Source organism: Tamandua tetradactyla, chromosome 5 (assembly GCF_023851605.1).
Source record: "Tamandua tetradactyla isolate mTamTet1 chromosome 5, mTamTet1.pri, whole genome shotgun sequence".
In the NCBI taxonomy this organism is placed as follows: domain Eukaryota; kingdom Metazoa; phylum Chordata; class Mammalia; order Pilosa; family Myrmecophagidae; genus Tamandua; species Tamandua tetradactyla.
The window spans coordinates 48,248,302-48,273,341 of NC_135331.1; the positions used below are offsets into that span (position 1 = coordinate 48,248,302).

The window sequence follows — 25,040 nt, forward strand, 5'->3', positions numbered from 1 at the left end:
GCATTGAACCAGAATGCCCCAAAATACATGAGGAATACACTGCAAACACTGAAAAGGGAAATAGACACATATACCATAATAGTTGGAGACTTCAATTCACCACTCTCATCGATGGACAGAACATCTAGACAGAGGATCAATAAAGAAATAGAGAATTTGAATATTACTATAAATGAGCTAGACTTAACAGACATTTATAGGACATTACATCCCACAACAGCAGGATACACCTTTTTCTCAAGTGCTCATGGATCATTCTTAAAGATAGACCATATGCTGGGTCACAAAGCAAGTCTTAAAAAATTTAAAAAGATTGAAATCATACACAACAATTTCTCGGATCACAAAGGAATGAAGTTGGAAATCAATAATAGGCGGATTGCCAGAAAATTCACAAATATGTGGAGGCTCAACAACACACTCTTAAACAACAAGTGGGTCAAAGAAGAAATTGCAAGCGAAATGAGTAAATACCTCGAGGTGAATGAAAATGAAAACACAGCATATCAAAACTTATGGGATGCAGCAAAGACAGTGCTAAGAGGGAAATTTATTGCCCTAAATGCCTATATCAGAAAAGAAGAAAAGGCAAAAATGCAGGAATTAACTGTCCACTTGGAAGAACTGGAGAAAGAATAACAAACTAATCCCAAAGCAAGCAAAAGGAAAGAAATAACAAAGATTAGAGCAGAAATAAATGAAATTGAGAATATGAAAACAATAGAGAAAATCAATAAGACCAGAAGATGGTTCTATGAGAAAATCAATAAGATTGATGGGCCCTTAGCAAGATTGAAAAAAAGAAGAAGAGAGAAGATGCAAATAAATAAGATCAGAAATGGAAGAGGAGACATAACTACTGACCTCACAGAAATAAAAGAGGTAATAACAGGATACTATGAACAACTTTACACTAATAAATACAAAAAATTAGATGAAATGGACGGGTTCCTGGAAAGACATGAACAACCAACTTTGACTCAAGAAGAAATAGATGACCTCAACAAGCCAATCACAAGTAAAGAAATTGAATTAGTCATTCAACAGCTTCCTAAAAAGAAAAGTCCAGGTCCAGACAGCTTCATATGTGAATTCTATCAAACATTCCAGAAAGAATTAGTACCAACCCTCCTCAAACTCTTCAAAAAAATAGAAGTGGAGGGAAAACTACCTAGTTCATTCTATGAAGCCAACATCACCCTCATACCAAAACCAGGCAAAGATATTACAAAAAAAGAAAACTACAGACCAATCTCCCTAATGCATATAGATGCAAAAATCCTCAACAAAATTCTAGCAAATCGTATCCAACAACACATTAAAAGAATTATACATCATGACCAAGTAGGATTCATCCCAGGTATGCAAGGATGGTTCAACATAAGAAAATCAATTAATGTAATACACCATATCAACAAATCAAAGCAGAAAAATCACATGATCATCTCAATTGATGCAGAGAAGGCATTTGACAAGATTCAACATCCTTTCCTGTTGAAAACACTTCAAAAGATAGGAATTCAAGGGAACTTCCTTAAAATGATAGAGGGAATATATGAAAAACCCACAGCTAATATCATCCTCAATGGGGAAAAATTGAAAACTTTCCCCCTAAGATCAGGAACAAGACAAGGATGTCCACTATCACCACTATTATTCAACATTGTGCTGGAGGTTCTAGCCAGAGCAATTAGACAAGGAAAAGAAATACAAGGCATCAAAATTGGAAAGGAAGAAGTAAAACTATCACTGTTTGCAGATGATAGGATACTATACGTCGAAAACCCGGAAAAATCCACAACAAAACTACTAGAGCTAATAAATGAGTACAGCAAAGTAGCAGGTTACAAGATCAACATTCAAAAATCTGTACCATTTCTATACACTAGTAATGAACAAGCTGAGGGGGAAATCAAGAAACGAATCCTATTTACAATTGCAACTAAAAGAATAAAATACCTAGGAATAAATTTAACTAAAGAGACAAAAAACCTATATAAAGAAAACTACAAAAAACTGTTAAAAGAAATCACAGAAGACCTAAATAGATGGCAGGGCATACCATGTTCATGGATTGGAAGACTAAATATAGTTAAGATGTCAATCCTACCTAAATTGATTTACAGATTTAATGCAATACCAATCAAAATCTCAACAACTTATTTTTCAGAAATAGAAAAACCAATTTATCTGGAGGGGCAGGGTGCCCCGAATTGCTAAAAACATCTTGAGGAAAAAAAACAAAGCTGGAGGTCTCGCGCTGCCTGACTTTAAGGCATATTATGAACCACAGTGGTCAAAACAGCATAGTATTGGCATAAAGATAGATATATCGACCAATGGAATCGAATAGAGTGCTCAGATATAGACCCTCTCATCTATGGACATTTGATCTTTGATAAGGCAGTCAAGCCAACTCACCTGGGACAGAACAGTCTCTTCAATAAATGGTGCCTAGAGAACTGGATATCCATATGCACAAGGATGAAAGAAGACCCATATCTCACACCCTATACAAAAGTTAACTCAAAATGGATCAAAGATCTAAACATTAGGTCTAAGACCATAAAACAGTTAGAGGAAAATGTAGGGAGATATCTTATGAAACTTACAATTGGAGGCGGTTTTATGGACCTTAAACCTAAAGCAAGAGCACTGAAGAAGGAAATAAATAAATGGGAGCTCCTCAAAATTAAACACTTTTGTGCATCAAAAAACTTCATCAAGAAAGTAGAAAGACAGCCCACACAATGGGAGACAATATTTGGAAATGACATATCAGATAAAGGTCTAGTATCCAGAATTTATAAAGAGATTGTTCAACTCAACAACAAAAAGACAGCCAACCCAATTACAAAATGGGAAAAAGACTTGAACAGATAACTCTCAGAAGAGGAAATACAAATGGCCAAAAGGCACATGAAGAGATGCTCAATGTCCCTGGCCATTAGAGAAATGCAAATCAAAACCACAATGAGATATCATCTCACACCCACCAGAATGGCCATTATCAACAAAACAGAAAATGACAAGTGCTGGAGAGGATGCGGAGAAAGAGGCACACTTATCCACTGTTGGTGGGAATGTCAAATGGTGCAACCACTGTGGAAGGCAGTTTGGCGGTTCCTCAAAAAGCTGAATATAGAATTGCCATACGACCCAGCAATGCCATTGCTGGGTATCTACTCAAAGGACTTTAGGGCAAAGACACAAACGGACATTTGCACACCAATGTTTATAGCAGCATTATTTACAATTGCAAAGAGATGGAAACAGCCAAAATGTCCATCAACAGATGAGTGCCTAAACAAACTGTGGTATATACATACAATGGAATATTATGCAGCTTTAAGACAGGATAAACTCATGAAGCATGTAATAACATGGATGGACCTAGAGAACATTATGCTGAGTGAGTCTAGCCAAAAACTGAAGGACAAATACTCTATGGTCCCACTGATGTGAATGGACATTCGAGAATAAACTTGGTATATGTCATTGGTAACAGAGTCCAGCAGGAGTTAGAAACAGGGTAAGATAATGGGTAATTGGAGCTGAAGGGATACAGACTGTACAACAGGACTAGATACAAAAACTCAAAAATGGACAGCACCATAATACCTGATTGTAAAGTAATCATGTTAAAACACTGAATGAAGCTGCATCTGAGCTATAGGTTTTTTTTTTTTTTTACTATTATTATTGCTTTTATTTCTTTTCTCTATATTAACATTCTATATCTTTTTCTGTTGTGTTGCTAGTTCTTCTAAACCGATGCAAATGTACTAAGAAACGATGATCATGCATCTATGTGATGATGTTAAGAATTACTGATTGCATGTGTAGAATGGTATGATTTCTAAATGTTGGGTTAATTTCTTTTTTTCCGTTAACTAATTAAAAAAAAAGTCAGGAATTTGCTTCACCTGATGTTACTGCTCCTGTGTCATCCCTTCCCAGAGGAGAATAAGCTCTGCATATCTTTTCTGCTTACAACTGCTTGAAGGGGGAAAGCATCAAAAATAATCAAAATACTTTTGTACTACATGCAATTTGACTTTGCTTGTTCTGGTTAATTAACTCACACTTACAGTACTTGTGAACAATTATCAGAATTATCCTTTACCTAGAATAAGGCCACATGGTTCAGTGCTTTATTTTTTTTATTTGCTTAATAAATAAAAATCATTTTATTTATTATGATAATTAGCATGCCAATGAGCCAGACTGTACAGTTGCCTAACATTATGCACACATTTAAATTGTTTTTTATTACTCATTTGCTTCAATAAGTGAAATGTTGCCCTGTCATGAGTTTTTTGAAATGTGTTTTGCATATTGTACTATGACATGGAATGCAATGAGAAATTAAGAGAAGCTACAAATACGTCTTTTTTAGTTTGTAACATGTTTAGATGTTGAAGCTTTAGATTTCTCAGAAACTATAACTGGAAAAAGAGAGTTGAGGAAATGCTAAACTTTCCATCGGTTTCTGAAATCAATTACCCAAAACATTTGGTTTAATTTTATTCCTGTTAATTCTAGCAGTGCTTGTTGAAGAACAAATTTATTTTTAATAGTACTTACTTTAGAAGAATGCTGTAAAGATGGATTAAGATAGAACTGAAAACAGGATAAACTCTCTATACATGCATAATAAATGTGTTCCCGTGGATTTCTGGGAGGAAACTAAGTCAGAAAACAAACTGTCTTTAATTCCTGGAAACTGCACAAAGTGAGACCTTCTAGGTAGGGGTCCTTGGGAGCTTGATGGCAAGTCACAGAGCACAGCTTTAATGGGATGAGGCGGGAGGCTGAAGGAGTGCAAGGAAAGGACCCAGGGCCAAGCGCAGAGCGTCCTGACCCCTGGCGAGAGAGCTTCACCCTGCTGGAGAGCTGCACTGAAGCACGCAAAGCTCAAAGCGTGAAGCAACTTGCAAAAAGGGAAGATGCACAGGCGAGATGAGTTGCTGTAGAAAAAGTAAGGATAAAAAGAAAGTTAAAAAGAGAGGAAACTACAGGGAGGTCAGTAAAGCCCGAGTGATGAGACAATAAAACATTAATGGCATCTTTCAGCGGAGTTCTTAAAAAAAAAAAGGGCACAGAAAGGAATAGAAATTGAAACAGATGAAGAACAGGACCCAGATGCTGTCAAGAAAATATTTAGCTATTGGGATTCACATACTACTAGTGATTAAACTTAAATTAGATGTAGGGCTTGTTTTTTTTAACATTAATATGTATTATATAGTCATAATGTATGATTATTCTTAAATATGCATTTATCTTTCTGATTAAAAGTTTCAGTTAAGAATTCTGAGAATAGATTTTATTTTTAAGAAACCATCTGGTAACTGGGGAAGTATCTGATGAGGTTAATCTTTATTATTTCTGAACTAATTGAGCATAAGGCTGGAGGGAGGGGGAAGGATTTTCATAGTTGTAATAATGAATAGCAAAAATTACATAAACACCTTCGCATGCTTATGTATAAAATTGTTAATCGTTTTAAAATTATTTGAAACATTTATTATCATCAGGATTATGTTAAATCTTCCCATTCATTTTCTAAATTATCAAATGTGATGTTATTAAATCATTATTTTGGGGTCATCAGTTAGTACATTTAGGACCACAATTCTTTGAGGGAGCTGTCAGTGGAAGATGCCATCAACTATGGTCCTTGAACAGGGCTTCCATGGAGGATGTGAAGGGTGATGAAAACATCCACCCAGCCCCAACACACACAATATGTCTTCCCTCATTCTCTGCCTCCCTCTTTGCTCACACTGTAGGGTAATAACTCTTTTTTTCTTGATATAGTCACTCTATGTTTATTCCTTTCCTTTGTAAAAATAGTACACTAAAGGGAAAAAAATGCAGATGTTGTGGAAAAGTCAGCCTGCTTTGTATAAACATATTCTCGAAATTTAAAGGAAGAGCTTAATTTAGGTTGGATTAAATTACTTTGCTTAGATTCTTATCATCCCTTCTTATACATTGAATTGAATATTTGGGATTGATTATTTGATACGCTTTCATTTCATTTCTGGCTTCTATAGAAGAGTGTGTGCCCTGTGAGGGCAGGTTCTGACTTGTTTTATTATATCCCTGGCCCTGTCACAGTACTCTGCACAGAATAAGCCTTCAGAGGTTAAATGAATAGATTCTGAATGTGTAGTGGGCACATATTATTTTCTTATATATGCATTAATCATTCATTCATTCATTGAAATTTAGAATACAGGGGGTTAATCGAGCACAGAGCAAAGTCCAGGCTTTTACTAGAAGGGTATAAAAACCATAAGCGACTAAATAGACAAACATAAGATATTATTTCACATATTGATGAGTGTTATGATTAGAGTATGGACTGGGAGAATGCTGGCAAGATGATAGAGGAGTGGAATCTGTTTTAGACAGTCAGTGTGTGAATGTCAGAAAGAAGGAGATGAGAGTAGAGAGGTCAAAGAAAATAGCTCATTGTTTTAGTTTCTTCTTTGCTAAAGTAAATGACGTACAATGGGTTGGCTTAGAAAATGGGAATTTATTGGCTCGCAGTATTGAGGTTAGGAGAAATTCAAATCATGGCATCATTAAGATGATGCTTTCTTCCTGAAGAAGGGCACTCTGGGGCTGGCTCTTCTGTCACACAGCAACACACACGGTGGCCTGTTCTGGCCTATCCCTTCTCCTCTTGGTTCTGCTGACTTTCAGCTTGTGGCTGCTCCCACAAGCTTTTTTGCTTTTCTCTCCATCACCTTCCTTATAAAGCCTTCAGTAGTGGAATTAAAACCCGTCCTGGACCACACCCTACCTGAAGTAACCTCATGAAAAGGTCTTATTTACAAGTGCTCATACCTACAGGAATGGGTGAAGCCTACTTATGATTATGCCCAAGAATCACTCCCAGAAATCTTCTTTTATTGTTCATATGTGGCCTCTCTCTCTTTCTCTCTAAACCAACTCTGCAGGTGAGCTCACTGCCCTCCCTCCTACGTGTGATATGACTCCTAGCAGCATAAATCTCCCTGGCAACATGGGACATGACTCCTGGGGATGAGCTGGGGCCGGGCATCATGGGAGTGAGAAAACCTTCTTGACCAAAAGGGGTAAGAGAAATGAAACAAAGTAAAGTTTCAGTGGCTAAGAGATTTCAAATAGAGTAGAGAGGTCATTCTAAAGGTTATTCTTACGGAGTATATAGGTATAACATTTCAGTTTTTGGTATTCTGAAGGAGCTAGAGGGAAATACCTGAAACTGTTGAATTGTAATCCAATAGCCTTGATTCTTGAAGATTCTTGAATCTTGAAGATTCTTGAAGAATAATATACAGCTTTAAAGGTGTGACCATGTGATTGTGGAAACCTTCTGACTGGTACTCCCTTTATCAAGTATATGGACAGATGAGTTAGAAAATAAAGATAAATGTGGTGTTTGTGTCATTGCTTTCAAGTCTTTATCTGGTATGTGGTTTCCAAATATTTTCTCCCATTGAGTTGTTTGCCTCTTCATCTTTTTGACAAAGTCCTTTGAGGCACAGAAGCTCTCGATCTAAAGGAATTCCTGTTTATGCATTTTTTCTTTCACTGCTTATGCTTTAAGTGTAAAGTTTAAGAAGCTACCTCCTATAACAGGTCTTGAAGATTTTTTCCCCCAAAGTTTTATGGTACTGGCTCTTACATTCAGGTCTTTAATCCATTTTGAATTAATTTTTGTATTGGGTATAAAGCAAGGGTCCTCTTTCATTCTTTTGGTTTTTGATATCCAATTCTCCTATGTCATTTATTGAAAAGACAATTCTGTCCCAATTTAGAAGGTCAATTATCCATAGATTTGGTGGTCTATATCCTCACTTTCGATTTGATTCTATTGATTGATACTTTGTGCCAGTACTAAGCGATCTACTACATACAAGGCAAAACGCGTAAGTCTGAGTTCAGACTACTCAACAGGTACTATGGATGCAAGAAGCTAGTGGTATGATATATTGAAGATCCTGAACTAGAAAACCTTCCAACCAAGAATTCTTTATCTAGCCAAGTTGTCCTTCAGAATTGAGGAAGTGATTAAAATCTTCAAAGACAAACAAAGACTAGAAAAATGAGTCAACAAGAGACCTGCCCTACAAAAAATACTAAAGGGAATTCTTGCAGCTGAAAAAAAAAAAAAAGACAGGAAAAGGAGTTCTGGAGGAGGGCTCAGAATTTAAGAGTACTACTAAGGATAATTTAAAGAATAAAAAGAGAGAGGAGGAAAAGAATATATAGATCTGATAAAAAACTAAAGAATAAGATGGTGGATTCAAGAACTGCCTTTACAGTAATAACTTTGAACATTAATGGACTAAACTCACCAATAAAAGATACAGATTGTCAGAATGGATTAAAAATATAATCCATCTATATGTTGTTTACAAGAAATGCATCTTAGACCCAAGGGCACAAATAGATTGAAAATGAAAGGAAGGAAAAAATATGTTCTATGCAAGCTGTAACAAACCAAAGCAGGAGTAACTATACTCATATCAGACAAAATAAACTTTAAATTTAAAGATGTCATAAAAGACAAAGAAGGACACTACATATTAATAAAATAGACAACTCATCAAGAGGAAATAACCAGCATAAATGTTTCTGTTCCCAATTAAGGAGCTCCAAAATACATGAGGCAAACATTGACAGAGCTGAAGGAAGCTACAGATCTTTCAGCAATAATAGTAAGAGATTTCAATGCATCCACTCTTTTTTCTTCACATGGGCAGGCACCAGGAATCGAACTTGGGTCCTCTGGCATGGCAGGCGAGCATTCTTGCCTGCTGAGCCACCGTGGCCTGCCCCATATGTCCACTCTTAACTATGGAATAGAACAACCACACAGAGGACCAACAAGGAAATAGAGAACCCAAGCAATGTAATAAATGAATTAGACCTAATAGACACACATATATCACTACACTCCGTAATACCAGGATATGCATTCTTCTCTAGTGCACATGGAATGTTCTCCATGATAAATCATATGCTGGGGCTCAAAACAGGTCTTTATAAATTTAAAAAGATTAAAATTACTCAAAGCACTTTCTCTGACCCCAGCAGAATGAAGCTGGAAATTAATAACCACCATAGAACCAGAGCTTTTACAAATATGTGGAGATTAAACAATATACTCTTAAATAGTCAGCGGGTCAAAGAAGAAATTACAAGAGAAATCCGTAAATATCTGAAAATGAATGATAATGAGAATGCAGCATATCAGAACTTATAGGATGCAACAAAGACAGTGCTGAGAGGGAAATTTATTGCCCTACATGCCTATATCAAAAAATAATAATGAGTAAAAATCAAGGACTTAACTGCTCACCTAAGAAATTATATAAGGAACAGCAAATTAACCCAAAAGCAAATAAAAGGGGGAGAAATAACAATGATTAAAGCAGAAATAAATAAACTGGAGAAAAAATAGAAAGAATTAACAAAACCAAAAGTTGGTTCTTTGAGAAAATCAATAAAATTGATGGACCCCAAGCTAGACTGACAAGGAAAAAAGAGAAGATGCAAATAAACAAAATCAGGAAAAGGTGGACTTTTAATGATTTTAGTGACCTGCCTAGAAAGCAAAGATTGTATGTTTTATCAGAATAATATCCTTACTGATATTTATTTGACCTTATCATCCTTTATTGTTTTAGAAACAAGTCTTCACTTTTTAAAGATCTAAGGGTTTTTGTTTGCTTGTTTGTTGCTTTTTTATGTTAATTCCTGTTTGTTTTCAAAATCTTTTTTTGTCACTTTGGTTAAATAGAAAACCAAATATTATTTCACAGTGGCCTATTTTCTTATTTAACAAAATGTGCAAGTGTAAAACAATTTTTAACTTCCCAAAATAAAATGCTAAATAACATCTTATTGATCTCAAATTATCTTTGGGATTTTCCAGAAAGATTCATTCTTTCACCTTGCAAAAAGAGAGCTGCTAGAAATAATTAGGTTTATTTAATATGTCTTGAGAAAGTAATTAATTATTTAATATGTTTGGAAAGTGTTATATTAAAAAGGATTTTCTTATCTTCTGTTAGTTAAATGTATATGGGTAAAATGCTATTAATATAAAGATCTCAGAAATTGTTCAAAGTCCTTGATATTTGTCAATATCCTCACCTTCCATGAGATGCCCTTGAACCAATCTGCCTAATGTTAGACAAAATATAGTGCTATTGCCCATAATTTCAGTTCTTAAAAATTGTTACATGTCACAGAAACAACCACATTTCCTCCTCAATTGTGTCATTCTTAATGAACTTTCATCAGAACTTTATGAAAAGTTAACCACAACCATTTAAAATCTTTTGTCATCTACAGACAATTTTCATCCTGATGCTTCCCTGAAATTACTTGCAAACAGCTACAGGCCAGAATGCTTCATCTCCAACAAAGTAGGACCTTTTTATTGGTCTCAAAGACCAATAAAAAACTATGCCAGGTACTCTGGGGAACAGGCTACTATATTGCTTAAATAATTGAGACCATACTCTCAGCAAAAACAAAAATTCCAGAATTCTAGCAAAGGACCCAATAGGTCATAAGATTGCTAAGACAAGACTGAATGAAAGAGGACTAATCACATAGGACTAGATGAATTGATAAATAATGATTATAGTTTTATTTAAATTATTGCTGTTGTTTTACTATTCTATTTTCTAGATAAAAAGAAATCCTTTTCCCTTAAGCTGTCTACAATTCATAAACATTCATCTTTTTCTTCCTGCTTTGATCCTCCAGAATTTGGAAACTGTTATTAAATAGTCTCACTTTATGGCAAAAATATTTATTTATATAATGGCAAATAGAATATGTCTTCCTTGTTAACAGGACATAATTTGAGATATCACTTATGTAACCAAAACTTTGACTAGGATATTATGCTTAAGAATGATGCTCACTTAATTAGATGTGAATGGGCACTTTTAAAAAGCTACGGTTCACTTTATGAAGCCAATGCTTACAAGACCCTCTGGGGAAAACTTATATGGTATCTAGTGCCAGGGTTCTCAGCCTTATAGGTCAGTAAAGAAAGTTACTTTCTGGAGTGCAGTTGAAATCTGGTATCAAGTTCTTGGATTGGTTTCCTAGCTCCAAAAGTCTTTTAAAAGTCCAATTAGAAGTTCCTTATAAAAACTATCAGCAAAACAACTTTTAAAGACCCTGTATGGTAAATTACCACTCTTGTTGCATCTATGTAAATAATCAGGTCAAATCTAATGAAAACAGCCTTATTTTATAACTAAGAATAATCTTTCTGAAGTTATCTTTGATCAAAAGGAGGGTGATTGCAATGATTTTTTTTTTTAATTTTTTACTTTTTTTATTATACAGTACAGCCTATATACAAAGCAAAGAAACAAAAAAAATATAGTTTTCAAAGCACTCTTCGACAAGCAGTTACAGGACAGATCCCAGAGTTTATCATAGGCTACCATACAATCCTCTCATGTTTTTTCTTCTAGCTGCTCCAGAATATAGAGGGCTAGAGGGCTTAAATATTTTCTTATCATCACATGAACTTTTTTCCTTCTTTTTTTTTGTGAAAAATAATGTATGTACAAGAAAGCGATAAATTTCAAAACACAACACCGCAATTTGTTGTAGAACATATTTCAGCATTTGACATGGGTTACAATTCCAGAATTTTAGGTTTTTACTTCTAGTTGGAGACTAAAGGAGATATCAATTTAATGATTCAATATTTATATTAATTTGTTAAATCCTATCTTCCCTGTATAATTCCACCATCACCTTTGATCTTTCTATTCCTCTCTTTAGGGGTGTTTGGACTATGGCAATTCTAAATTTTTCATATTGGAAGAGTCTGCCACTAATATGGGGTAGGAAGATGGAACTTTCTGATGTTCTAGAGAGGCTGGGATAGGTTTCAAGACTTATCTGGTCCAGAGACCCATTTGGAGGTTGTAGGTTTCTAGAAAGTTACTCTAGTGCATGGAACCCTTGTGGAATCTTATATATTGCCCTGGGTGTTCTTTAGGATTGGCTGGAATAGTCCTGGTTGAGAGTTGGCAGGTTATGATAGGTAGCAATGTCTAACTGAAGCTTGCATAAGAGCAACCCCCAGAGTAGCCTCTACTCTATTTGAATGCTCTTTGCCACTAATACTTTATTAATTACACTTCTTTCCCCCTTTTGGTCAGGATGGAATTGTTGATCCCACAGTGCCAGGTCTGGATTCATCCCTGGGAGTCTTCTTCCATGCCTCCAGGAAGACTTTCACCCCTGTATGTCATGTCCCACATAGGGGGGAGGGCAATGATTTCACTTGCGAACTTGAGCTTAGAGAGAGTGAGACCGCATCTGAACAACAAAAGAGGTCCTCCACAAGTAACTCTTAGGCATTCCTATAAGTAGTCTGAGCTCCACTACCTACATAAGCTTCACAAGAGTAAGCCTCATGATTGAGGGCATGCCCTATTGATTTGGGTGTCCCTAATTTTTGACACAGTATCAGGGGATTCCCTGATGGTAAAGTTTAATAGTTCCATGTTCTTCCTCCCATCCCTCAGGGGACTTGACCAGTACTTTTTGACTATCTGCTTAATATACTCAATATCCAGGCATTACAATAATCTATACAGGATTAAAGGACCTTGTATTAGTTAAGGTTCTCTAGAGAAACAGAATCAACAGGGAACACTTGCAAATATAAAATTTATGAAAGTGTCTCACGTGACCGTAGGAACGCAGAGTCCAAAATCCACAGGGCAGGCTGCGAAGCCGATGACTCCAATGGATGGCCTGGATGAACTCCACAGGAGAGGCTCACCAGCCAAAGCAGGAATGGGACCTGTCTCCTCTGAGTCCTCCTTAAAAGGCTTCCCATGATTGGATTTAGCATCACTAATTGCAGAAGACACTCCCCTTTGGCTGATTACAAATGGAATCAGCTGTGGATGTAGCTGACGTGATCATGACCTAATCCTATGAAATGTCCTCATTGCAACAGACAGGCCAGCGCTTGTCCAATCAGATGAACAGGTACCACAACTTGGCCAAGTTGACACTTGTCCCTAACCATGACAGTCCACCCCTTGTCAACTTGGCACATATATATATCACCTTAGACCATACTTAATTTCCAAATGAAAACAAATAAGCACACATTTTTTCTTTTACCTGACAATACTCAACTGTCCTGCTTATAACTGGAAACACAGTAAATCTCTCCAGAATAGGGTGCAAATCCTTGGGCAACATTCATTCTTAAACTTGATATCTTACAACTTAAATAGTATAACACAAACAAAACAGCATTACAGTCCTCGTTTCTGTAACTGATCATGTGGTTGAAGTTCATATTTATCACTACCTTCTTCCACTACCCATTCCATGTTCCCTTTCCCCTCAGCAAGCACTTCAGCTGGCCGTGGTTCTTTGCCTGGTGGGGTGACCCAAACCTTCATTCCTGAAGTCTCAGAGCCATTAGTGGTCCTGCCTGGATTGTGTTGTTGCAGTTTTCCATTGATTTTAATCACAGGGCATGGTAGTACTAATAGACGCCCCAGGGGATCTCCTATATTCCAAGAAAACTCTTCTTTACCTCAATTATGTAGTTGCAGTCCTACTTCCTTCTGATAGTCAGGGTCAATTACCCCAGACAATAATGTAATCCCCTTCTTGGTGTGTTGATCCAGAGGCATAAGTAGCCCAAAGTGGCCAGGTGGCAATCTTAACTTCCAGTTCAGTGGTATCACTGTTGTTTCTCCTGGAGAAAGCACACCCCGTTTTGGAACTAAAACCTGTAGACCAGCAGAACTCAGGGTAGCAGGGACAGGAAGCAAAAATTTTCCTAGTGGATCACTAGGAGTAATAGTGAGTGGCACCACACCCATTTCCACCCCTTGGTTCCTGGACCCATGGATCCTGGCTATGGGAGAAACAGCACCATACAGCGGATGCTGATTCAGAGCATACACAGCTTCCTGGAGAACATTACCCCAGCCTTTCAAATTTTTGCCACCTAGTTGGCACTGTAATTGAGTTTTCAAAAGACCATTCAACCGTTCTATCAATCCAGCTGCTTCTGGATGATGGGGAACATGGTAAGACCAGAGAATTCCATGAGCATGTGCCCATTCCCGCACTTCATTTGCTGTGAAGTGTGTTCCTTGATCCGAAGCAATGCTATGTGGAATACCATGACGATGGATAAGGCATTCTGTAAGCCCATGGATAGTAGTTTTGGCAGAAGCATTGCGTGCAGGGAAAGCAAACCCATATCCAGAGTATGTGTCTATTCCAGTTAGAACAAATTGCTGTCCCTTACATGAAGGGAGTGGTCCAATGTAATCAACCTGCCACCATGTAGCTGGATGGTCACCTCAGGGAATGGTGCCATATCGGGAGCTGAGTGTGGGTCTCTGCTGCTGGCAGACTGGGCACTCAGCAGTGGCTGTAGCCAGGTCAGCCTTGGTGAGTGGAAGTCCATGTTGCTGAGCCCATGCATAACCTCCATCCCTACCACCATGACCACTTTGTTCATGAGCCCATTGGGCAATAACAGGAGTTGCTGGGGAAAGAGGCTGACTGGTATCCATAGAACGGGTCATCTTATCCACTTGATTATTAAAATCTTCCTCTGCTGAAGTCACCCTCTGGTGTGCATTCACATGGGACACAAATATCTTCATGTTTTTAGCCCACTCTGAAAGGTCTATCCACATACTTCTTCCCCAGACCTCTTTGTCACCAATTTTCCAATTATGGTCTTTCCAAGTCCCTGACAATCCAGCCAAATCATTAGCAACAGCCCATGAGTCAGTATACAAATGCACCTCTGACCAGTTTTCCTTCCAAGCAAAATGAACAACCAGGTGCAGTGCTCGAAGTTCTGCCCACTGGGAGGAATTCCCCTCACCACTGTCCTTCAAGGACACCCCAGAAAGGGGTTGTAATGCTGCAGCTGTCCACTTTCAGGTGGTACCTGCATATCGTGCTGAACCATCTGTAAACCAGGCCCGAGTTTTCTCTTCCTCAGTCAATTCACTGTAAGGAACTCCCCAAGAGGCCATAGCTCTGGTCTGGGAAAGAGAAGGTAATGTGGCAGCAGGAGTTGAAACCATGGGCATTTGTGCCACTTCTTCATGTAACTTACTTGTGCCTTCAGGACCTGCTCTGGCTCTATCTCGTATATACCATTTCCACTTTACAATAGAGTGCTGCTGTGCACGCCCAACTTTATGGCTTGGTGGGTCAGACAACACCCAACTCATGATAGGCAACTCAGGTCTCATGGTAACTTGGTGGCCCATGGTTAAGCGTTCAGTCTCTACTAAGGCCCAGTAGCAGGCCAAAAGCTGTTTCTCAAAAGGAGAGTAGTTATCTGCAGCAGATGGTAAGGCTTTGCTCCAAAATCCTAAGGGTCTGCGTTGTGATTCTCCTATAGGGGCCTGCCAAAGGCTCCAGACAGCATTTCTATTTGCCACTGACACTTCCAGCACCATTGGATCTGCTGGATCATATGGCCCAAGTGGCAGAGCAGCTTGGACAGCAGCCTGGACCTGTCGCAGAGCCTCCTCTTGTTCAGGTCCCCACTCAAAATTAGCAGCTTTTCTGGTCACTCGATAAATGGGCCGTAGTAGCACACCCAAATGAGAAATATGTTGTCGCCCAAATCCAAAAAGACCAACTAGGCGTTGTGCCTCTTTTTTGGTTGTGGGAGGGGCCAGATGCAGCAATTTATCCTTCACCTTAGAAGGGATATCTCGACATGCCCCACACCACTGGACACCTAGAAATTTTACTGAGGTGGAAGGCCCCTGTATTTTGTTGGATTTATCTCCCATCCTCTGACACGCAAATGCCTTACCAGTAAATCTAGAGTAGTAGCTACTTCTTGCTCACTAGGTCCAATCAACAGGATATCATCAATATAATGGACCAGTGTGATGTCTTGTGGGAGGGAGAAACGATCAAGGTCTCTGCGAACAAGATTATGACATAGGGCTGGAGAGTTGATATACCCCTGAGGTAGGACAGTGAAAGTATATTGCTGACCTTGCCAGCTGAAAGCAAACTGTTTCTGGTGGTCCTTACTAATAGATATTGAGAAAAAAGCATTTGCCAGATCAATAGCTGCATACCAGGTACCAGGGGATGTATTGATTTGCTCAAGCAATGATACTACATCTGGAACAGCAGCTGCAATTGGAGTTACCACCTGGTTGAGTTTACGATAATCCACTGTCATTCTCCAAGACCCATCTGTTTTCTGCACAGGCCAAATAGGAGAGTTGAATGGGGATGTGGTGGGAATCACCACCCCTGCATCTTTCAAGTCCTTAAGAGTGGCAGTAATCTCTGCAATCCCTCCAGGAATACGGTATTGCTTTTGATTTACTATTTTGCTTGGTAGGGGCAGTTCTAGTGGCTTCCACTTGGCCTTTCCCACCATAATAGCCCTCACTGCACGAGTTAGAGAACCAAGGTGGGGATTCTGCCAGTTGCTCAGTATGTCTATGCCAATTATACATTCCGGAACTGGGGAAATAACTACAGGATGGGTCTGGGTGCCCACTGGACCCACTGTGAGACGGACCTGAGCTAAAACTCCATTGATCACCTGGCCTCCATAAGCCCCCACTCTGACTGGTGGTCCAGAGTGACGTTTTGGGTCCCCTGGAATTAATGTCACTTCTGAACCAGTGTCTAATAATCCCCAAAATATCTGATCATTTCCTTTTCCCCAATGCACAGTTACCCTGGTAAAAGGCCATCGGTCTCCTTGGGGAAGACTTAGAGGAAGGTTAACAGTATAAATTTGTGGCAGTGTAACAGGTTTCTTCCCCATAGGGACCTGGCCTCCCCTTCATTCAAGGGGCTCAGGGTCTGTAAACTGTTTCAAGTCTGGAAATTGGTTAAGGGGCCGTGACTCTGTGTTTTTGTAATTCAGGTTAGACTTCTGTTCCCTTGACCTAGAACTCTTTTGTTTATACAGCTCCAACAAGAATTTAGTAGGCTGCCCTTCTATTGTATTTCTAGGCACCCCATGATTTACTAGCCAATGCCACAAATCTCTGCATGTCATATAATTTTGATGCCTCCTTTGAGTTTGTTGTCTGTTATAATACCCACGTCTACCCTGACTTTGGTGATTAAGTGCTGCCACCTGGCTTCTGCCAACTTGGGATCCTGTCATCCCCATTGTGTTTAAGGATTCCAGCTCAGTGACAGCAGTTCCTACAGTAATATCCGACCTACAGAGAAGTGCAACCACAGAGCTCTTGAGGGATGATGGTGCTAGTCTCACAAACTTATTTCTCACTGCTCTGGTAAAAGGTGCATCCTCTGGACATTCCTGGGGTGTAAGAGCAGGCTTTGCATGATAAATCCACTCTAACATCCCAATCTCTCTAAGCCTCTGGATCCCCTCATCTACATTATACCAGGGCAGTTCTGGCATTTCAACCTCAGGTAATGTTGGCCACCTTTTGATCCATGTTTCAACCAACCACCCAAACAAGCTGTTAACACCTTTTCTAACTGCTCGAGCTATAACATTGAATGCAGAATCTCTGCTTAGTGGGCCCATATCAATAAATTCAGCCTGATCCAGCCTTATATTTCTCCCACCATTTTCCCACACTCTTAAAATCCATTGCCACACATATTCCCCTGATTTCTGTCTATATAAATTGGAAAATTCACACAGTTCTTTTGGAGTATAACGTACCTCCTCATGTGTGATACTTTGTACCTCACCTTTAGGGGCCTGTTGGGACTTTAGTCTAGTTATAGGTCTAGAAGAAATGATAGGTGGTGGGGGTGGGTCATGAAAAGAATTAGAAATATCTTCCAAGCCATTTGCTTCAGGGCTTTCATTTGCAGTTTCATCTGGTGAAACAGGATTAATAACTCTAGGGCTAATCCCTTCAGGAGGAGGTTGGGTGGCCAATTCCTCAAGGCAGGCTGGAGGTGGGGCGGCTATGTCCTCAGGGCAGACTATTACAGGGTTATCTAAAGAAGGCTCAGCATGGTCTAGGGTTTCAACCTCACCCCCAACATCATTATCAATCCATATGTCACCACCCCATTTTTCAGGGTCCCACTCCTTTCCAATCAATGCCCTCACTTTAACGGCAGACACCATGCAAGACTGAGATTTCAGTTTACGTTGTAAAGTTGCTACTCTAACAATAAGATTCTGAGTCTGATTTTCAGAGATCTCAAGTCTACGGCTACAGGAAATAAAATTTTCCTTCAGGATACTCATAGAAACCTCTACATCTTTCAGACGGCACTTAAGCTTCTTGTTTGAAGCCTTAAACCCATCCCTTTCACCCTTCAATGTAGACAGTGTATCTAACAACACCCAACCAACATCTCTATAACTCTTATCTCTACAAAACTCTGTAAAGGTGTTAAAAACATTATCCCCCAGAGTCTGGCTTCGTACAAGCGAAGCATTAGGAGAATCGAATGATGATATTTTGACTATCTCCTTTGCCAACTCAGTCCATGGATTGGGAGTGTCATTCTGATTATGGGAATCAGAGTCCTTAGTGTCTCTGAGCCCAGTCAGAGTAGAAAACCATTCATAAAAACCCATTTTTAAGATTCTGTTCCTTAAGAACCACTCCTGGTACCAAAATGTATTAGTTAGGGTTTTCTAGAGAAACAGAATCAACAGGGAACACTTGCAAATATAAAATTTATGAGTGTCTCACGTGACCGTAGGAATGCAGAGTCTAAAATCCACAGGGCAGGCTGCGAAGCCGATGACTCCAATGGATGGCCTGGATGAACTCCACAGGAGAGGCTCACCAGCCAAAGCAGGAATGCAACCTGTCTCCTCTGAGTCCTCCTTAAAAAGCTTCCCATGATTGCATTTAGCATCACTAATTGCAGAAGACACTCCCCTTTGGCTGATTACAAATGGAATCAGCTGTGGATGTAGCTGACGTGATCATGACCTAATCCTATGAAATGTCCTCATTGCAACAGACAGGCCAGCGCTTGCCCAATCAGATGAACAGGTACCACAACTTGGCCAAGTTGACAACTGTCCCTAATCATGACAGACCTCTTTCTTATTCTGTACTCCCTGTGTTTCAGTTGTTCAAATGAGCTATACAGATAGGTTGAATTAGATTATGCACTACAGAAAATTCCAGTTCCATACCAAATAAACCTTTCTCCCATTGGTCTTAAAGAGTATGTGTGGGTCTAAAATATAGACACTGTCTTCCTTTCCCCTAGGTTCTGAATTACTTTAACCCCAACCTGTTAGGCTTTGTTCTTATCTCTAAATATCAGGTTATTTATATAAAACAGTGCCTGGAAATCCAGAAATAACAATCACCACTCTGGACATAAAAATCACCAGTCCAGACTGTAAAAGCTTACAATCTAGACCCCTGTTTTCTTATAAGCATTTTCTAAAGGTGACCATACCATTCTTGTTCTTTCTGGCTTATTTTGTCTCACCAAACGTCCCACATGTTCATTCACATCATTGCATGCCTCATGACTTTGTTCCTTTCTGTAGCAGCACAACCTTTGTTCATAATATACACCATCGTTTGCCTATCTACTTCTCCATCCTTCAGCCACCAGCATTCATTGGGCAAATGATTTTTTTTTATTTCAAACGGAAACTATAGCACATTCCTATGAGTTATCAGATTCTGCTCCTATTAAATGTCTGAGCTGTTCTGCATTCCTTTTACAAACTGCAGATAACCACATGGTTTATTACCTACCTGTAAACTAGACTGGATCCTGTGCTCTTGGACATATTATCCACTTGAAAGCCCAGTCAGAAAGATAATTTAGTATCTTTTGTACAGTGGGCCTCAAACAGACAAAAGATGTTCAATATCCCCAGTCCCTTGACTTACTGTAATACAGGGTTCCACTCTTCCCTAAGTGACATCACACCTTCCCTAGGAGCATATGACTTGGAGAGAGCAGTTATAAAACAGAACTTTAATACCACCACAAATGCCCTTCTCATCCTTCAGGCTGAAGTTAAAGCATGAGTTCTTACAAAACAGACAAGCTCTGGGTACCCTGACTGCCCATGAACAATGCTATATTTATGTCAGTAAGTCTGGCATTGGAATAAATAACCTAAATGTTTTAAAAGACTGTGTTAAGATCATTCATGATACCAGTTAGGCTTAAACATTTCAATAGACAGAGTTTTTCCTTCTGTAAATCAAATGCTAAAACTGTTACTAAAAACAACCTTTAGAAAATATATTCTTTACCTACAGAATGCCTTCATTTATTTCTAGTAATGAAGATATTCATTTTACTGGGCAGATCATTAAAGCTCTAAAAGTTTATAAATAAGTTGGCATTATCATTGTCCCTATCATCCTCAATCTTTTGAAAAGGTGAAGAAAATAAATGGCATATTAAAATTTTAACTGTCTAAGTTAGCTGAGGAAACTGGGCTGTGTTGGCTTAAAGTTCTTCTACTGGCCTTATGATCAAAGTGCCCCTTTTGGAAAATGTAAACTTTCTCCCTGTGAAATTATCACTGGAAGACCTAAGTCAATTGGTCTCCACCTTAACATTGATCTCCTGCTCCTGCTTCCCAGCGGGAGATACTCAATATTGTAAATCTCTAATAACTTATGCAAAAAGTTCTCTCCAACAGGTGAGGGATGCATTTTCAGATCAGAATTTCCCTCAGACTCTTGGTATCCCAACTTCTAGTGGCTAGGTGTACTGGAAGCAACATCAATGCAAAATAGCACTCGTGTCACACTGAAAGGGGCATGACTAGCTATATTTAACTTCTGACACAGCAGTCACAACTTAAAAGGGCTCCATCTTCCAACAATTGGACCTGTGAGCAAACCAGAGAGCTACAACTTAAATTTACAAGGTCAAGAAGTAGATGGCTTCAGGGGCTGTACAACTTCCACCCAAGATCACAGAACAAGACACAATGAACCCCTGAGTTCCTGTCATTTACCTTTTTATTACCTTATTGTTCTTTGCAATTATTACATTTCTATTGTTTCCACACCCATTTTGCATTGCTTACTATCTCAATTGGAAAATTCTAAACCAAAAATATTTACAATCTTCTTGTTTGTCTCTTTCTTCCTTCTTACCTTGGCGTGGAATGACAATGTTATCATTCGTTTTTCACAGGCCTTGGAAAAGAGAAGGGATCTAACTGGCTTTGGGATCTGTCACCACTAATCACAATGAGAGACCCAATGGCTCTTCCAATGGTCAATCACTCTCAAGTCTTAAATACCCTTAATATCTCTCGTCCTCTGTCTCTCTCTCCTTCATGTCAATCAGGATTGCTACCACAAGAGCTGATTTCCCTTAACTCATGTTTGTATAAACTCAGGCCTTCATCTACACCCTGTGACAAAGATAATGGCATAACCATTAGATGTGCACCCTTCTTACCCACCTCCCCGGGCAACCCAGAAGAACACAAGAACTTCCAGTATTCAAATATCCAGAGATGTCTCAGAGATGATCTCAGCACCTTTAGGAGTGGGCTACACCTTTCCAGGGTTTATTTTCATTTGTGGAAAAAATGAACCTCTAGCATTTGGGCCACTCTCTGCATAGGTTGTTGGGCAGTGATGGGACAATGCACCTTTGGACGGCTTCTTTTCCCCTTAAAAATTCATAACAAATCTGAAGCTTCACACTGTACTAATCTACTTAATTTTATTCCCAAGCCAAAAGCGAATTGCCTGGGGATGTCATTAATTCCAAATGGTCCTTTTTCATTAGAATTTTATTGGCTTAGTTAGGAATTAATGCTAATGAAAATGTGATTCAAAAGTATATCTATAACAGTAGGAAAAATTGCTAATTCTGCTACAAAGGCTATTGCTGCACAAGAAAAATCTTCTGATTCTTTAGCTAAAATTGTTTTAAATAATAGAGTTTTGCTTGACTACTTGCTGGGTGAACAAGAAGGCATTTATGCTGTCATCAGTACCACCTCCAATACTGGGATACACACTTCTGGGGAAGTCGAAGCACACTTACATGAAATAGTCAAACAAAGCACCTGGCTCAAACAAGTCAGTGCTTCCTCAAGATCATTTGTTTTTTTATTATTTTAAAATTTTTTATTATTTTATTTTTTACTTAATTTTATTGTGAAGTATAACAGACGACATCTGTAACATAGACTTAATCACCTATGAGAGCCAGACAGAACCAGCAGATAGGAACTGAGAGTGGCACTAATGCCTTAAATTTTTACCTCAGCCCTTGGCTTGGCTGAGAGCTGGATTAGAAGGAGTGGGGGATTGATAAAATCCAGTAGACCTAACCGGAAGTGCCCGTTGTAAGCCTCATGTCAGCAAAAACAAAATCTAAATAAGGTTCTATTAGCTCCAGCTGGACCAGAAAGCAGAATTCAAATCAGCCCAATCAGCTATCACCACCTCCCTATTCTTACCCCGCTAACTTGCTCATTGCTAAGCAACCACCTGCACTAACCATATTAGGAAATGTAATCTGCATTAGCCCATGGAAATTTCCACCCAATGTACTCCCTATTCCTGCCCATAAAAGCCCATTTCTCTCTTTGTTCAGGGGGAATTCCTCTCTACTTTGTGGTGATTAGAATCTCCCCAATTCATGAATGGATTCAGTAAAACTCGGAAATGTAACCAAAGTTTGCCCAAGCTGTTATTTTAACAGTGAAGATTCTACTGTCAGTTTTCTGAGGAGCCTGTGGAAGGTTTTGGTCACAGGAATGACATAACAATATTTACATTTTAAAAGAATCACTTTGGCTACTTATTAGAGCAGGAATATTATCAGGGAAACTTGTCAAAGCTTTACAGAAATCTAAAAGATGAAGAGATGGGAAATGACCAGGTTTGAACTATACTTTGAAGGTAAATATGAGTACATGTATTGTTCAGAAGGAGAGACATCTACAGAGATGTCAATCCACTCCAATACGGGTGTCAGGATTGCCAGCAAAAGCATGCCTCACACAGGCTCTGCAGGAAAGATATTTTACACACATAGAGAAGAGACAGAGCTAGGTTGGCTTCACTAGTTGGTGTTGGTTCCCCATATCCAGCGGGTCTCAATCCATAGCCAACTTTGGGGGATGTTCCATGCACAGCATCCCTCTCTTGGGTTCACATGCTGCCTCAGTGGAGGAACCCCACTCCCTCCTCTCCAGGGGTAGATTTACCACTGGGGGGTGGGGGGGGAGCTGGAGGTCAAATACATGCCCACTAGAGTCAGACTGTTTTCAGTGAATGTCTACATATGCTCAAGGCAATAAGGGAAGGAATGTACCTGTAGTTCCCTTATCTACTAGGGGTTTGTGTTTTATCCTGCCAGGCCGACACACCTGGTTCTGAGAATTGGATGCATTTATGAGTCTCAGGAAAAGACAGCAGGCTGTGTTCGGATTGCCTCCTGCCACAGTATTTGATTAAGATGTTCAGATGATAAAGTATCAGTTTAGCACTTAAATTCAAGCAGTGTGTATTGGTCCTCTGTCATGGTCAGCTTCGTGTGTCAACTTGGCCAAGTGGTGGTACCTGTTTGTCTGGTTGGGCAAGTGCTGGCCTGTCTGTTGCGATGAGGACATTTCATAGAGTTAAGTCATGATCATGTCGGCTACATCCACAGCTGATTCCATTTGTAATCAGCCATGGGGAGGGTCTTCTGCAGTGAGTGTTGCTTAATCTGATCACTGGAAGCCTTTTAAGGAGGATTCAGAAGAGAGAGGCTCTTCCTGTTTTGGCTGGGGAGCCTCTCCTGTGGAGTTCATTCAGACCCTCCATCGAAATCATCAGCTTCACAGCCTGCCCTGTGGATTTTGGACTCTGCGTTCCCATGGTCATGTGAGACACTTTAATAAATTTTATATTTGCGAGTGTTCCCTGTTGATTCTGTTTCTCTAGAGAACCCTAACTAATACAGTCCTCTTAATATGAGTTTCTGTGAAATAGGGATCACAGCTTCATATTTCCTGTTTAAAGGCAGCCTGCTACTTAGTGTCACATTCAATATAATTTAACATTCCAAAAAATGCATTGTAAAAAATTCAAACTTTTATTGGATTATCTTGCAAAGCATCAGAGGGTATCATCTGTCTCATACAACTCACTTCTTAAAATCCCTTCCTACTAAGTGAGTGCAAGGGTAGTTCAGTGGTAGAATTCTTGCCTGCCACGTGGGGGACCTGGGTTTGATTCCCAACCCATGCACTGCCCCCTAAACAAACAAACAAACCAAACAAAAATGAAATTAACAAATGGTGCTGCAGTAACGGCATACTCACATGGCAAACGAAATGTGACCTTACCATACAGCATAGACAAAAAAGGAAAACAATCCACTCTTTCCATCTTTTTCTCCCTCTATTTCTTATGTGGACCAGCCATTGACCTTCATTCTCTTACCTCTCTCTCTCAAGTCTCTCCAGCTCAACCAGCACCAACTCATCTCTTTCTTCTCCTCTTCTCTTGTCACTTTAAATCTCTCTCTCTCTCTCTCTCACTATCTCTGCTTTGAAATGTTTTTGGCCTCTTCTAATGAAAATCGAGGGTCTACTCTGGGTTTATCTTTGATTTCTCCTCTCTACAGGTCACCCGCTCAGAACAGTGGAGGCCAGACCGGCCACTGTCACAGCAGCAAGGTCACCTGAGTCTTCAAGGTCAGGACATCACACTCATACACTGATGATACATGTTGCTCCCTCTTATTTATTACAGGTCAGGAGCTCGAAAGCACAGGTCTAAGAGATCTAGAATTTGGTTTAATTTAAACTAGAAGTGTCATTAGCTCATTTGAGGAACAGTGCTAAAAGTAATCATCATGCTCTTTGTTCACCAAAATTGAAAGACTTATTTGTAATAATAAATAATTGCTTGGACAATCAAGGAACAGTTTTAAGATATACAATAAACCATACATTATTTAGATACGTGAATCTTTTAAACTTTCAGCTGATTTAGGAATCACTATTTTGAAATCTCTAATTTAGTGGACATTAACCCATCCTT

General features: G+C 39.1%; 1 long non-coding RNA gene across 1 annotated transcript in view; it reads left to right on the forward strand.

The window, feature by feature from the left end:
- LOC143682409 (uncharacterized) overlaps positions 1–24,683 on the forward strand; it is a 150,332-nt gene extending 125,649 nt beyond the window's left edge. The window contains exon 5 of the long non-coding RNA XR_013175117.1: positions 24,622–24,683. This is a non-coding gene — a long non-coding RNA (uncharacterized LOC143682409). The remainder of the gene's footprint in view (positions 1–24,621) is intronic.
- The last annotated feature ends 357 nt before the right edge of the window (positions 24,684–25,040 follow it).